Here is a 14,089-nt window from a genome sequence, read left to right as displayed (position 1 = left end):
ACATCTGATGCTACTTTGCTCTCAACAAAGGGATCATTATTCTGTTTTCCTGCAAGAAAATTGCTCTTTTCCTCCCCGTAATATCAGCTTCTTCGGTGCACACGGATGCTTCAGAGAGGATTTGCTTCATGACATGGGTTGCACATCCTGAGCATCTTATCTCCTCAGAATTCCAGAACATAATTCTAGTAATATACAAATCTTTTGAAGTCAGGCAGGAGGAAACAAAAGGAGAAAGGGAGCAAAGTATTATTGGGGGGAGAAGAAAGTACGGATAAGGAGAAAGCAGTTGCTAAGCTTTGTGATCTCAAAAAATTGCAGGCAGCTGTGCTGGACCAAAACCAACAGTGCCTTAAGTGGAAATAAGTTACAAGGAAGGGAACAAGTTTTTGAGTGTGTCCGTGTTGTCCATCAATATGTGAGTTTGGAGAGAGGGGTTGTGGGAAGGAGGGAGAAATAAACTCCTGTGTACAATGAGAAGTCCAAGCCTGCGTTCTTGCACGGGCCAAATTAGAGATGTTGAAGATCTATGAAGAAGTTGCCCCATTTCTGTATGTATTGAAAAAGCAAGTGGAGAGACAGACGTTTTGCTCCTACTCCCACTAGAACTTGTGGGGACCCAACGAAGCTAAACTGCTGGAAGATTTGGGGCAGCAAAAAGAAAGGGCTTCTTCCCACAGCACAAGCATTCAACTGCAGAACTCCCTCCCACTGGGGGCAGAGAAGGTCACCAACTTGGATGGCTTTGAAAGACGATTAGGCAAATTCGCGGGAGGATATGGCGTTATCAATGGCTGGTAGCCAAGATGGCTATTGGAGGCCTTATGTCTCTGTGTGCCAACACCGGGGAGAGAGGGCTGTTGGGCTCCTCCTGTGAATATATGCTTGGTCATTTTGTGAGAATGCTCGAGGCCTTCTCTTGAGATACGCTGCCAGTAAGGATTGAGAGAAATGGCTTGTCAGACCATTTGTTGCTACACCACATGAGGTGCCAACTTTGGTCCAAGGTTTCTGGTTTTGATCTACTGGAAAAGCCTTCATTTAAAGGGGGGGGGGAGAATCATAAAATCATAGAAGGGACCCCAAGGGTAATCCAGTCTAACCCCCTGCAATTCAGGAATCTCAGCTAAAGCACCCCTGACAGATGGCCACCCAACCTCTGTCATGGTCCGGTCTACGGGCAATCGAAGTCCCGGCTGAGGACGTCAGGACCGGGGCAAGATGGCGGGGTGGGAGCAGGAATGAGGGTCCAGAAGTCAGGGGTCCGAGGGTCCAGAAGCAAGGAGTCGCAAAATCAAGGGTCTGAGGGTCAAGAAACCAGGAGTCAAGGAGCCAAGGTCTGAGAATCAGGAAGCAAGAAGCCAAACGCAGCAAAGCAGAAAATGAGTTGCTGTGGCAAAAAGCTGAAGGGAAATGCTGACCTTATATCCCTTCCCAGCTCTTGACACCAGGTGCAGTGAGTTACCAAGCGGTTACCAACCTGTGCGGTCATGCCTTGCCTCACCACAACAAACTTAGGAAGGCCCCAGTCCTGCGAAGCCTTACTGGTCACAGGGCCTGGCTCCTGCACACACTCCTGACAATCTCTGCTTAAAACCTCTAAGGAAGGAGAGTCCACCACCTCCTGAGGGAGACTGTTCCCCTGTCAAACAGCTCTTACCAACAAAAAGTTCTTCCTGAGGTTTAGTCAGAATCTCCTTTCTTGTAATTTGAAGCCATTGGTTCGAGTCCTACCCTCCGGAGCAGGAGAAAACAAGCTTGCTCCCTCTTCCATGTGATAGCCCTTGAGATATTTGAAGATGGCTATCACATCTTCTCTCTGTCTCCTCCTTACCAGGCTAAACATACCATCAACCATTCCTCAAAAGACTCGGTTTCTCTGCACACCTTCCAGCTTGTCAACAACCTTCTTAAATTCTGGTGCCCAGAATTGGACACAGTATTCCAAGTGTGATGTGGCCAAGGCAGAATAGAGTGGCGCTGTGGTGTAAAGCACTGAGGCTAGGGCTTGCCGATCGGAAGGTCGTCGGTTTGAATCCCCACGACAGGATGAGCTCCCGTTGCTCGGTCCCTGCTCCTGCCAACCTAGCAGTTCGAAAGCACGTCAAAGTGCAAGTAGATAAATAGGTACCGCTCCGGTGGGAAGGTAAACGGCGTTTCCGTGCACTGTTCTGGTTTTGCCAGAAGCGGCTTAGTCATGCTGGCCACATGACCCAGAATAACTGTCTGCAGACAAACATCGGTTCCCTCAGCCAGTAAAGCGAGATGAGCGCTGCAGTCCCCCAGTCATTCACGACTGGACTTAACTGCCAGGGGTCCTTTACCTTTTTATTACTTTCCTTGATATGGACACTATACTTCTGTTGATGCAGCCTAGGAGAGCATTAGATTTGCTGCTGCATCACACTGTTGACTCATGTTCAGCTTGTGTCCACCAAGACTCCTAGATCCTTTTCCCATGTACTGCTAGTAAGCCAGGTGACCCCTATCATATATTTGTGCATCTCTGGTTCTTCCTTGTGGAACCTTGCATTTGTCCTGTTGAAACTCATTTTGTTAGCTTGCGCCCAGTTCTCCAATCTGTTAAGGCCATCTTGAATCTAAATGCTATCTTCTGCAGCATTATATACCCCTTCCCAGTTTGGTGTCATCTGCAAATTTGATGAGCATCCCCTCCATTCATCCCATCCAAGTCATTTAGAGAGAGAAAGAGAGGGAGAATGAATAAGAGAATAATGTCTTTGACAGACTGATTAAGTCAGGGGTGGGAATCCTTCTCAAGCAAAGAAGAAGAAGAAGAAGAAGAAGAAGAAGAGGAGGAGTTTGGATTTGATATCCCGCTTTATCACTGCCCTAAGGAGTCTCAAAGCGGCTAACATTCTCCTTTCCCTTCCTCCCCCACAACAAACACTCTGTGGGGTGAGTGGGGCTGAGAGACTTCAGAGAAGTGTGACTAGCCCAAGGTCACCCAGCAGCTGCATGTGGAGGAGCGGGGAAGCGAACCCGGTTCACCAGATTACGAGTCTACCGCTCTTAACCACTACACCAAACTGGCTCCCACATTCCCATCTGGGAAACCTTTTGAGGGCCGCATGCCAGAGGCAAAACTGAGCGCGGCAACAAATGTTTCATTTGTACAAAAGGCTAGTTTCTACACACCACATTCATCAGAGTTTGTCATCCGACAAAAGGCAATGAAGCTACGAAGCCGAGTCAGTCAGGGAGATGCTCTGGGGAGGGTTTCAAGGACCACACGGAAAGGTCTGGAGGGCCACATTTGGTCTCCAGGCATGAAATCCCCCCACCCCTGATTTAAGCCTTCTTCAGGCCCAGAAATACAGGTTAGTTGTGTCAAAAGGGTTCTGATGGTCTCTCCATTTTGGTAGTAATGCAAACGACCACACAAGATTGGTACCACTTTTCTAGTCAGGAAATCTGAGGCACCAAGTCCTTCCACCTTTCTGTGAAGCTGCCCACTGAGTCTTAGCTGATTCCCGATCTCTCTTACTAATAACTTAACAAGGGAAAAGGAGAGGACATGATGGTTTTGCTCCAGTCACAGTGCCACAAAATCTTTGTCAGTTGTTGTTTTTTTATGTGTTTACAGCGGGAATAAATACTATTAACACAGAGCTGAGATAGTCGCGACTCATAAGCACACTCTCCTGCTTGCACCTTTGCCACGAAAACCTCATTACTCCCCTCCAAGAACACATTAACCAAGAGGAACGGCAGAAAATAGGGCAAGCATCTCGCGAAAACTAGGCGTTGGAAAGTAGGATTCCAGGGAGTGCCAGCCCCTGTCACAATGGGCCCAATTGTGGAGGAACAATGAGGAGGAAAGTGCTGGGGAGCTGCCCTACTGACTGGCTCAAGCACGCACACAAAATTAGCCAGCACTCAAGAAAGAAAATGGGCCCACATGAGGTCAAAGTGAAGATCCCCAACTGTTGCAAAATTGAGGCCTTCAGCTACCCCTACTGTGAAGGAAATTGGGAAGCCACAGAGAAGTGGTTTAGTAAGAGTGATTCACGATGTGCCTCTCCAACCTTTCAGCCTACATTAAAGAGCCCTTGGTGCCTAGCGCATGTTAAGTGCTTTAATCCTAAGATATATAAGAGACAGCTCTAATTGCCTCATTAGGAAACAACAGTAGCCAACATGGCACCCTTCAGGTGAGAGAACTACCACCAGCCCCAGCCATCATAGCCAATGGACAGAGGGGATGGGAACGTCTCTCCAGAAACATCTGGCGGGCACAGAAACCCCATCATTGCATGTATTATTCTAGTCAGGTATTTGCACAGTCTCTGCTGCCGTCATATCCCAAAGACTCTTTAAGCAGGGCCTCGCTGCATTGGGATGGAGGCTGTGGCTTGAGCCTCGCTCCATGTCGTCAACTCTTCTTCCTCCCTCCTCCAGTGTGGTTGTTGCCAAAGGGAGCTCAATGCACAACCAGGGGTCTTTGCGCTAGGGTGGGGTGGGGTCCCTGGTCTGGGATAGGGCAAAAAAGGTGATCTCATGGAAGGTCGGCGGTTCGAATCCACGCAACGGGGTGAGCTCCCTTTGCTCCGTCCCAGCTCCTGTCAACTTAGCAGTTTGAAAGCATGCCAGTGCAAGCAGATAAATAGGTACCACTGTGGCAGGAAGGTAAACCCACAAGCAGGCTCTGAACACAAGATCATTCTTCCTTCCTGGGGATTCAAAAGAATTGCTGTCTCCAACTGCGAGGGGGAGAAAGTAACTGGTGGGGCTAGTTGCCATCAACAGCCCTCTCTTCAAGGCCATCTAAGTCGGTGGCCGTTGCTGCCTCCGGTGGCAGCGAGTTCCACCGATCAAACACTCACTGCTCAGGTCAAGAGGCAGCTGAGGAATCCTGGGGGGGCCTCCCTCTGTGGCTGCAAAAAGCTCCCTTCTCCCCAAGAACATGCAGAATAACGAGAGCAGAACAGAGACCAGAGGTGCGCAGGTGCAGTTTGAGACTGCTTGGGAAATATCTGGGAGAAGAGGAGCCTTAGAAAGTGTGGACGGCAGGGACCGTCAGTCCTGGCAACTGCTCTATAGGGGCAAGACCAGTGCTCCCCCCCCCAAAAAAAATGTTTAGGGGCACTTTCATTTTGACTCAAGAAAATAACCATTTTACAGTGGTACCTTGGGTTAAGTACTTAATTTGTTCCGGAGGTCCGTTCTTAACCTGAAACTGTTCTTAACCTGAAGCACCACTTTAGCTAATGGGGCCTCCTGCTGCCACTGTGCCTCCGCTGCACGATTTCTCTTCCCATCCTGAAGCAAAGTTCTTAACCCGAGGTACTATTTCTGGGTTAGCGGAGTCTGTAACCTGAAGCGTCTGTAACCCCAGGTACCACTGTATAGATCGAATCAGGAAAAATAAATACAGTAAATGGACAAAAGTACAAAGAACATGTATTAGCTCAGGGGTCAGCAACCTTTCTCAGCCATGGGTCAGTCCACCGTCCCCCAGACCTTGTGGGGGGGCCGGACTATATTTTTTTTGGGGGGGATGAACGAATTCCTATGCCCCACAAATAACCCAGAGATGCATTTGAAATAAAAGCACATATTCTACTCATGTAAAAACATGCTGATTCCCGGACCGTCCACGGGCCGGATTGAAAAGGCGATAGGGCCACATCCGGCCCACGGGCCTTAGGTTGCCCACCCCTGTATTAGCTCCACACATTCCACACAGCTTCACACACTGACAATTCACCGTGCTAGAGAAGAAACTAATTTTTATTTTTAGTTTCTTCTCTCATTAGATTCACAAAACGTTTAGGGGTATGTGCACCCCTTTATCCCCCCAGGAAAAAAACACAAAACACAGGGCAAGACCTACTGGGAAGTGTTGCTGATTTGCATGCCGTTTCCTTGAATAAAGGGTTGTTAAGGCAGCAGAGAGCATTGTTGGCTGCCCACTCTCCACCTTAGAGCAGATTTATGCCACAAGGTGCCATAGGAAGGCACTGGACATAGTAAAAGATCCATTGCATCCTGGTCACTGTCTCTTCGAGCTCTTGCCGTCGGGATGGAGATACAGGACGATGAAGACAAGAACGAGCCGTCTTAAGAACAGCTTCTTCTCCAGAGCGATCTCGGCCCTGAATGGGAAGCCCGGACTTTGAAAGTCATCTAATCTCCCTTGCTGTATTATACTGTATTGTTTAATTAGTGTTTTTATGGAGCAGTCAAGTAATTTCGTTGTCCCCGAAGGGGGCAATGACAATAAAGATATTATTATTATTATTATTATTATTATTATTATTATTATTATTACTTCACTGACAATGGACCCTGCTTCTTTGTGCTGACCTGCGCCCTGACACAGACCCACATGTGGAACTCAGCTCCCTTCCCTGCCCACTCTGGCGCCCCTCATTAACCCCATGCCCTCTGGAAGGCTTTTGACATGAGCTGGATTATGGGCTTTGATATTGATAGATAGATAATTTATTACGGTCGGAGACCAGCTTATAAAACACACTTGGGGGTACAGTCCCAGAAAACAAACAACTAAAACAATGCACAACAATAAATTTAAAATCCATAAATGCGACAAGCGTATAGACACTTAAAACTTTAAGATAAACTACCACAGAGAGCTGACCCAGAGTTAACCACAGAACCGAGTTTGGGGATTTTCTTAACAAACTAGTTTGAATCAGGAGATGGTCTGTGCCTACAGATCTGTACACAGAATCTGGTTACCATCCGGGTCGTTTTCTGATCTTTACCTAAAAGGAGAAGGGCTTTGATATACTGTATTTTTCACTCTATAAGACGCACCAGACCACAAGAAGCACCTAGTTTTTGGAGGAGGAAAACAAGAAAAAAAATATTCTGAATCCCAGAAGCCAGAACAGCAAGAGGGATCACTGCGCAGCGAAAACAGCGTTCCCTCTTGCTGTTCTGGCTTCTGTGATAGCTGCGCAGCCTGCCTTCACTCCATAAGACACACACACATTTCCCTTTACTTTTTAGGAGGGAAAAAGTGAGTCTTATAGAGCAAAAAATACGGTATTTTAAAGGCAGCTCAGTGATAGAGCATGTGCTTTGCAAGAAGGACCTAGGTTCAAACCCTGGGCAGGAGTGCGAATGCTCCTTGCCTAAAACCCTGAAAATCTACTGCGTGTCAGTGCAATACTGAGCTGCAAGGACCAAAGCTCCGAATTCACAAAAGGAAGCTTTCCTGCGTTCCTGAGCATCTTCCTCTGGGCTGCTTCCGCACATGCTTAATTGTCCCGGAACGAGGCATAGCAGGATAACTCCCTCCCACTTCCAAATCCAGCTGCACCACTGACATGCCCTGCTAACCGGGTGCCATGCGGCTGTTGCGGGCAGAGAACATGCCTCTCCCTGTCTGCCAAGGCTGTGCTTATGAGCATCTTCGGCGTCAAGAAAAAGCCCCGAGAGAAGGTGAGGTCACACCTTCTGAGGCTCATCCTGACTCACCTGTTTTTGCGTTTCAGCGGAAATGACACCCAAGTTAAGTCATCCCGGCTGCGATGAATCAGACCTTCCGCAAGCAAGCTGGAGACCCCGCTACGCTTGCTTAAGATGGCGCCGACCCCAATTTTTCGCCCAGCAAGGTGGGAGGGAAGGAAGTAAGGAAGGTGATTCCTCTCCTGTTTGTCACGGCCCCCGTTGTGTATTAAAATAAACGGAAAACACATCTTCACGATTTGAAGAGCTTGCCTGCAGGTGGGTTCATTTAAAAGACCCAATCCTCCATTTCCATTAATGTAGAGCTGTCACGGTGTGCGGCACTTCAAGGAATAATGGAAGGACTCCCCATTCCACAATGACAGGTCTCTGCCCCAGGAAGCTTACAATCTGAATGTTGGTGGTAGAAGAGATGAGCAGGGGGTTTCAGGGTGTGGGGTGGGAAGGAAGGCAGAAGGATAAAGAGAAGCTGACAATATACAAAAGCTGATCTGCAAAGGGCTCCATTTCAGGTGGGGACGGGGGCAAAGGGGTTAAACCTGCCAGAGGCTTAATGGAAAAGATGGGAATTTATGCAACCGGACTTACATAAATCTGCGTGCCTGAAAGAAAGGATGAAACCCCGACAACTTTTGACCTCCTTTCCAAGACCGAAGAAAGATTTCAGATGGAACCGATTTATCTGAAAAAGATTTCAGATGGAACAGAGGGGTTATTGGATGCTGAGTGGCAGGAAAGCCTTTGTTGATCTCCACTACAAAGGAGCACAGCATGGTGTCTAGGAAAGGGGACCCCAATCCCCACCCCACATGTTGTGGGGCAGAAGGAGGGATGCCTCAAAGGCAGCCACAGAGAGAACCAGGAGCTAGAAAACAAGCCAAGAGGCAAAGCCAGGAAAGAGGATCATACCCCAGGCAAAGTCAGTCCCAGCTCTTGAACAGGAAACTGTTAGCACTGTTACTTCACTGTATTCTGCTCTGGTCAGACCTCACCTGGAGTACTGTGTCCAGTTCTGGGCACCACAGTTCAAGAAGGACACTGACAAACTGGAACGTGTCCAGAGGAGGGCAGCCGGCATGGTCAAAGGCCTGGAAACGATGCCTTATGAGGAACGGCTAAGGGAGCTGGGCATGTTATTCTTTTTGTAATTTGGAAAAATGTAATAAAAATTATTATAAAAAAAAAAAATAAGGGAGCTGGGCATGTTTAGCCTGGAGAAGAGGAGGTTAAGGGGTGATATGATAGCCATGTTCAAATATAGAAAAGGATGTCACATAGAGGAGGGAGAAAGGTTGTTTTCTGCTGCTCCAGAGAAGCGGACACGGAGCAATGGATCCAAACTACAAGAAAGAAGATTCCACCTAAACATTAGGAAGAACTTCCTGACAGTAAGAGCTGTTTGACAGTGGAATTTGCTGCCAAGGAGTGTGGTGGAGTCTCCTTTGGAGGTCTTTAAGCAGAGGCTTGACAACCATATGTCAGGAGTGCTCTGATGGTGTTTCCTGCTTGGCAGGGGGTTGGACTCGATGGCCCTTGTGGTCTCTTCCAACTCTAGGATTCTATGACCACTTCCTGTTTAGGAGAGCCAATGACCAGCTCGGATGGGCAGAGCCAGTGCCATCACGGAGACCTGTTTGCTGTAGGCTTGGGGTATCTGTGGCTCCTAAGACTCAAATCCCACCAGCCCTGACCACTGGCCAGGATAGCTGGGGCTTACAGAAGTTGAAGCCCAACAACATCTGGAGGGCCACAGGCTCCCAAACTCAGCTTTACTTCCTAGGGAGGAGCCCCAATTTGCAGCCCTGGTCGACCCCAACTTTAGGCGGCTGTGCACAGAACCAAAGGTCGCCTGGTTCTAGACCCGATGGCTTCAAATGAAGTACAGTGGTACCTGGGTTTATGAACTTAATCCGTTCCAGAAGCCCGTTTTTAAACCAAGGTGTGCTTTCCCATAGCAGCGGAGGACTCAATTTACAAATGAAACACACTCGACAGGAAGCAAAACATGTTCTGCTTCCAAGGCAAAGTTCACAAACCAAAACACCTGCAGCGTTCTTAATCCAAGTTGTTCATAAACTAAGCTGTTCTTAAACCAAGGTACCACTGTACCGGATCAAGGATCGTATTGCGGCATCTCCTGTCCCACCAACAAGGGAGATGAGGATTTTTTTTGTTTCTGTTGAGAGAGTGCAATGCAAAATGAAGCCCACTGGTAAGAGGATGGGGTGGGTGGGGACATAGGGTGTGCAGCACAGCTTGGGGGAGGAAATGCATGTTTTCTGACAGTTATGGGCTCCCAAATCCATGGTGGCGGTGCTTAGTATGATGATGATTTATATTAATTGCATTTATATCACACATTTTCTCGAAGGTGACATGCATGGTTCACCTTCATTGAATCCCCACAACAACCCTAGGCTGATTGGCTAGGACTGGCTTCCAAAGTCACTTCGTGAACTTCATGGTTGAGTAGGGGATTTGAACCCTGGTCTCCCAGGTCCTAGACTGGCACTCTAACCACTGCACCACAGGATGACACAAGCCCAGAGAGCTGCCATGCCTCCTCAAGGAGCGATTCATGCCCTGCTCTCCCTGCTGTGAAGGTGTGTGGGCATCAGAACCCACCTACTCACCCGTGAACCCCAAGGAGATACCTCTGCCAGCCGGCTCTGACATTTAGTCCAGACTTCTCAGCTGCAGTTGCAGGAGAACTATCCATGGTCCTGAACCCACACCCAGATCTCCCAGACTTTTGCCTCGCCATCCCACAGATAAGGGGGAACAAGGAAGTGTCAATCTCCCCTTGCTTGCGGTATCACTTCTCCAGAGGAATGAATAGGATCAGAATAGAGGCCTTTGTAGGGAACCAGTGGAAGGCAAAGGTGCTCAATCCAATGTTATTTTAATTTGCATATGCACCTATGCTCCTCCTCCCTCACTCCAGCCCACTATCAGTTTAGGAGCTTTACTGGGGGGGGGGGATTCAAAATGGTTAGGAGGTGGTGGGGAAGACTCGAACCCATGGCTTCAAGTTACAAGGAAGGAGATTCCGACTAAACGTCAGGAAGAACTTTCTGGTGGTAAAAGCTGTTCGACAGTGGAATGGTCTCCCCTGGGTTGTGGACTCTCCTTCTGAAATATACTCGGAGTTGAGAGTGGATTTCATGCTCTTTATTCAGCTCACAGTGGTGAGGAGGAATGGAAGTTCCCCCAGAATGTCTGCCTTATATACCTTATTTACATAATGGGCCCCATGTGATTGGCTAATTCCAGGATTCTCCTGTAGGCCAATCAGGTTGTGGATTCACTTCCACCTGGAGCTGGATTGGGTGGCTCCTGTGGACCAATCAGACTGCTGCATTCTGGATCCTATTATTCTAGGACCAACCAGACTGCTGCATTCTGAATCCTATTGTTTTAGGACCAATCAGACTGCTGCCCTTTGGATCCTATTCAATTCAGTTCATAATACCTTCCTTGAAGGTTTTTAAGCAGAGGTTGGGTGGCCGTCTGCCATGGATGCTTTAGCTGAGATTCCTGCATTGCAGGGGGTTGGACAAGATTGCAGACCCTTCCAACTCTACAATTCTATGATTCTGTCCCTGTATTTCTGCTCTAACAACATGCAAAAAATGAAGTTGGCTTTATTTTGGTGTTCTGCATCGTCCCCACTTAACTTTGCTGATTGGCTTAATCACTGCTGAAGTAGTCTTACCTTTCAATATTCTGGGAGATATGTCCTCCAAGTCCTCATTCAGCAAACCAATTATTTCTGCCATAACAATATTACTACCTCTCATTCTGACACTGAAATCACCCACCAGGGTAATAGTTGTTAATGGGTGTTCTATCATTCTCTCTAACTTAATGTCTAACAAAGCCCACAGATTGCCCCCAGAGTCCGCAAAGTAGTCTGAAACTGGCACTGCTGAACACTTGGAAATAAGGAGAGAGAGACACACAGTTTGCTCTAGTTTCACATTTAAGCTTGTTGAGACTGAAATAAAAAAAATTAAGGTCTTATATATATAATAAATGTTCATAAATGTACCAAGCAAACACGTACATAAATATATAAACCACATGTCTGAAGCAGCACAGGAAAACAGCCCTGGAACCATTTTGACTCCCCAACTGACCAAATGTTTTCTCTGCAACGTCAAAGGAAAATGGAAAAGCCTCCCCATTGACTTAGCCTTCACAAATCCTGTCTTAAGGGTATATCTGTGTATGAATAGGGTGAGCCTGTGACCTGGCTCAGGAACTAAGTATTTATCATTACAAAAGACTGGCCAGTCTCCCCAGGGTATCCAGTCAAGTAAGAATTAACAGTTCACTTGCCAGGCAGGAGGTAAACAACGACAGGAGGTAAACAAGGCACTCAGATTTCTGCTGTAAACTGCCTTTTCTATGATGTAGGTATGATGTGTCTGGGGGATGGTCTTGGACTCCAATTTAAAATGTCTATATGAGGGCGGACACACCTTTGTTCTGGGTCCTCCTCATTTCCTGCGTGTGAGGGGAGCACCCTGTTGCAACAGTTCAGTAAAGATCAGGCTTACGAGCTGCTGTGCTTCTCAACATTCTCTGGTTGGCCTCTGTTCTTTTCTCTGAACGATAGAGAACCTACAAAGGATTCTATAAGGGCTCTTGTGTCCCCCATAAGGGAATAAGGGCAGATTTTCGTTTATTACAAGGCACAAAGGGACATTCTACCATTACTTCTTCCTTTGCTGTTATCTGTGCTTGGATTTATCAATACTGTTGTGTTTATTTTTCATCTCTTCCTCCCACCAGTCCTTTTACTGTTGTTTTTCACCTTGAGAATCCTTGCATTGGAAAGTGGATTACAGTCGCCAATGGAGGCAAAAACTGTGAAAAAGCTCAATATGGAGGCCAAATGGCCAAAATATTGGGAAATTTTGGAACAGGAGGGAGACAAACTGAAATTACAGAGCTTTGAGAAATTGAAAGATAAAGTGCGAGATTGGCTCCATTATTATCAAATAATGGAGGTTTACAAACAAGACAGGAAAATTGGCTTCCAGGTGGAGAAATCCAAATTAGAAACAGAACTGTTAGAACCCAATACTAAGAATTTGTCAAGAATGTATAACTTGCTGCTGAAATGGAATACACAAGATGAAACAGTGAAATCAGCTATGATAAAGTGGGCACAAGATATTGGTCATAACATTATGTTTGCTGACTGGGAACAGTTGTGGACCACCGGTATGAAATCTATGGCATGTAATGCCTTAAAGGAAAATATTATGAAAATGATTTATAGGTGGTACATGACCCCAGTCAAGCTTGCAAAAATCTACCACTTGTCTGATAATAAATGTTGGAAATGTAAAGAAACTGAAGGTACTTTTTTCACCTTTGGTGGACATGCCCAAAGATTAAGGCTTTCTGGGAAATGATATATAATGAAATGAAAAAGGTACTTAAATGTACTTTCCCTAAGAAACCAGAAGCCTTTCTTCTGGAAATTGTCGGCCATTTGGTGCTAAAGAAAGATAGAACTTTTTTTATGTACGCTACAACGGCAGCAAGAATACTCATCGCAAAGTATTGGAAGACAGAAGATTTACCCACTCTGGAAGAATGGCAGATGAAGGTGACGGACTATATGGCTTTGGCTGAGATGACTGGCAGAATCCGAGACAAGGGGAAAGAGACGGCGGAAGAAGATTGGAAGAAATTTAAAATTTACCTTAAGAAATACTGTAAAATTAATGAGTGCTAAAATGTTATGTCTATAAAAAGTAAGTGGATTACAGCTGTAAAGATTAAGTAGAAGGAAAGAAAAGGAAATAATTAGACAATTAGATAAAATTAAGGGGGAGGATTTGCTGAATTAAATTTAGGAATTGGAATGCAGAAAGGGGAGGTATGGGGAGGTCGGTGAAATAAGTTTTAAGAAAAAAAGGATATGAAACTATACATGTTTGTTTTTGTGTTTGTATGTTTGTATTGTGTATTGTCTGTGTTTATATAAATTGTGAAAAACCAATAATTTTTTTTTTAAAAAAAGGAAAGTGGATTACAAATCAAGCTAATAAGATAACTGTCACAAACTCCATGTGAAACAAAACAACAAGCTGTGGACTTCCCCTGTAATTGTGTCGTTTTACCTGTGGAGTGCTAGATCACAGGCAAAGTCTAGTTCCATTGTTTGGAAGAGGCCTCTAGATTAAGGGATTAGTCACTGGAGAAAGGGCTACCTAAAGCTACCTTCACAGCTTAGGTCCAAGTTATCTGAAAGACCATATTCCCGCACATGAACCTGTCTGGGTTTCAAGATCTTCTGGGGAGGGCCTTCTCACAGTCCTGCTACCCTCACAGGAACGTTTGATGGGGACACAGGAGAGGGCCTTCTCGGTGGCTGCCCCCTGACAACTGTGGACCTCCCTTGCTATAGAAGCCAGCTTGGCTCCTTCCTTGCTGACAGGTGAAGACATTCACGATCCAACAGGCTTTTGGGAACAAGCATAGAATTGCAGAGTTAGAAGGCACCACCTAGTCCAGCCCCCTTGCAATGCAGGAATCTTTTGCCCAACGTGAGGCTTGAAGCCACGACCCTGAGTTTAAGAGTCTCACACTCTTACCAACTGAGCTTAAA

At 46.5% G+C, this 14,089-nt stretch overlaps 1 protein-coding gene and 1 long non-coding RNA gene across 6 annotated transcripts in view; one reads left to right on the top strand and one right to left on the bottom strand.

Moving 5' to 3' along the window:
• Window positions 1–14,089, bottom strand: part of PEMT (phosphatidylethanolamine N-methyltransferase) — a 104,627-nt gene that overhangs the window by 29,648 nt on the left and 60,890 nt on the right. The window lies entirely within an intron of this gene.
• The window catches only part of LOC309519183, a 41,327-nt gene that overhangs the window by 23,523 nt on the left and 3,715 nt on the right, over window positions 1–14,089 (top strand). The window contains exon 2 of the long non-coding RNA XR_014213731.1: window positions 7,488–7,622. This is a non-coding gene — a long non-coding RNA (uncharacterized lncRNA). The remainder of the gene's footprint in view (window positions 1–7,487; window positions 7,623–14,089) is intronic.

The sequence above is a fragment of the Podarcis vaucheri genome (assembly GCF_965113315.1).
Source record: "Podarcis vaucheri genome assembly, chromosome: 14".
NCBI classification, from domain to species: Eukaryota; Metazoa; Chordata; class Lepidosauria; order Squamata; family Lacertidae; genus Podarcis; species Podarcis vaucheri.
Note: the sequence above shows the minus strand (reverse complement) of the source record. Positions and strands in the feature narration are given on the sequence as shown.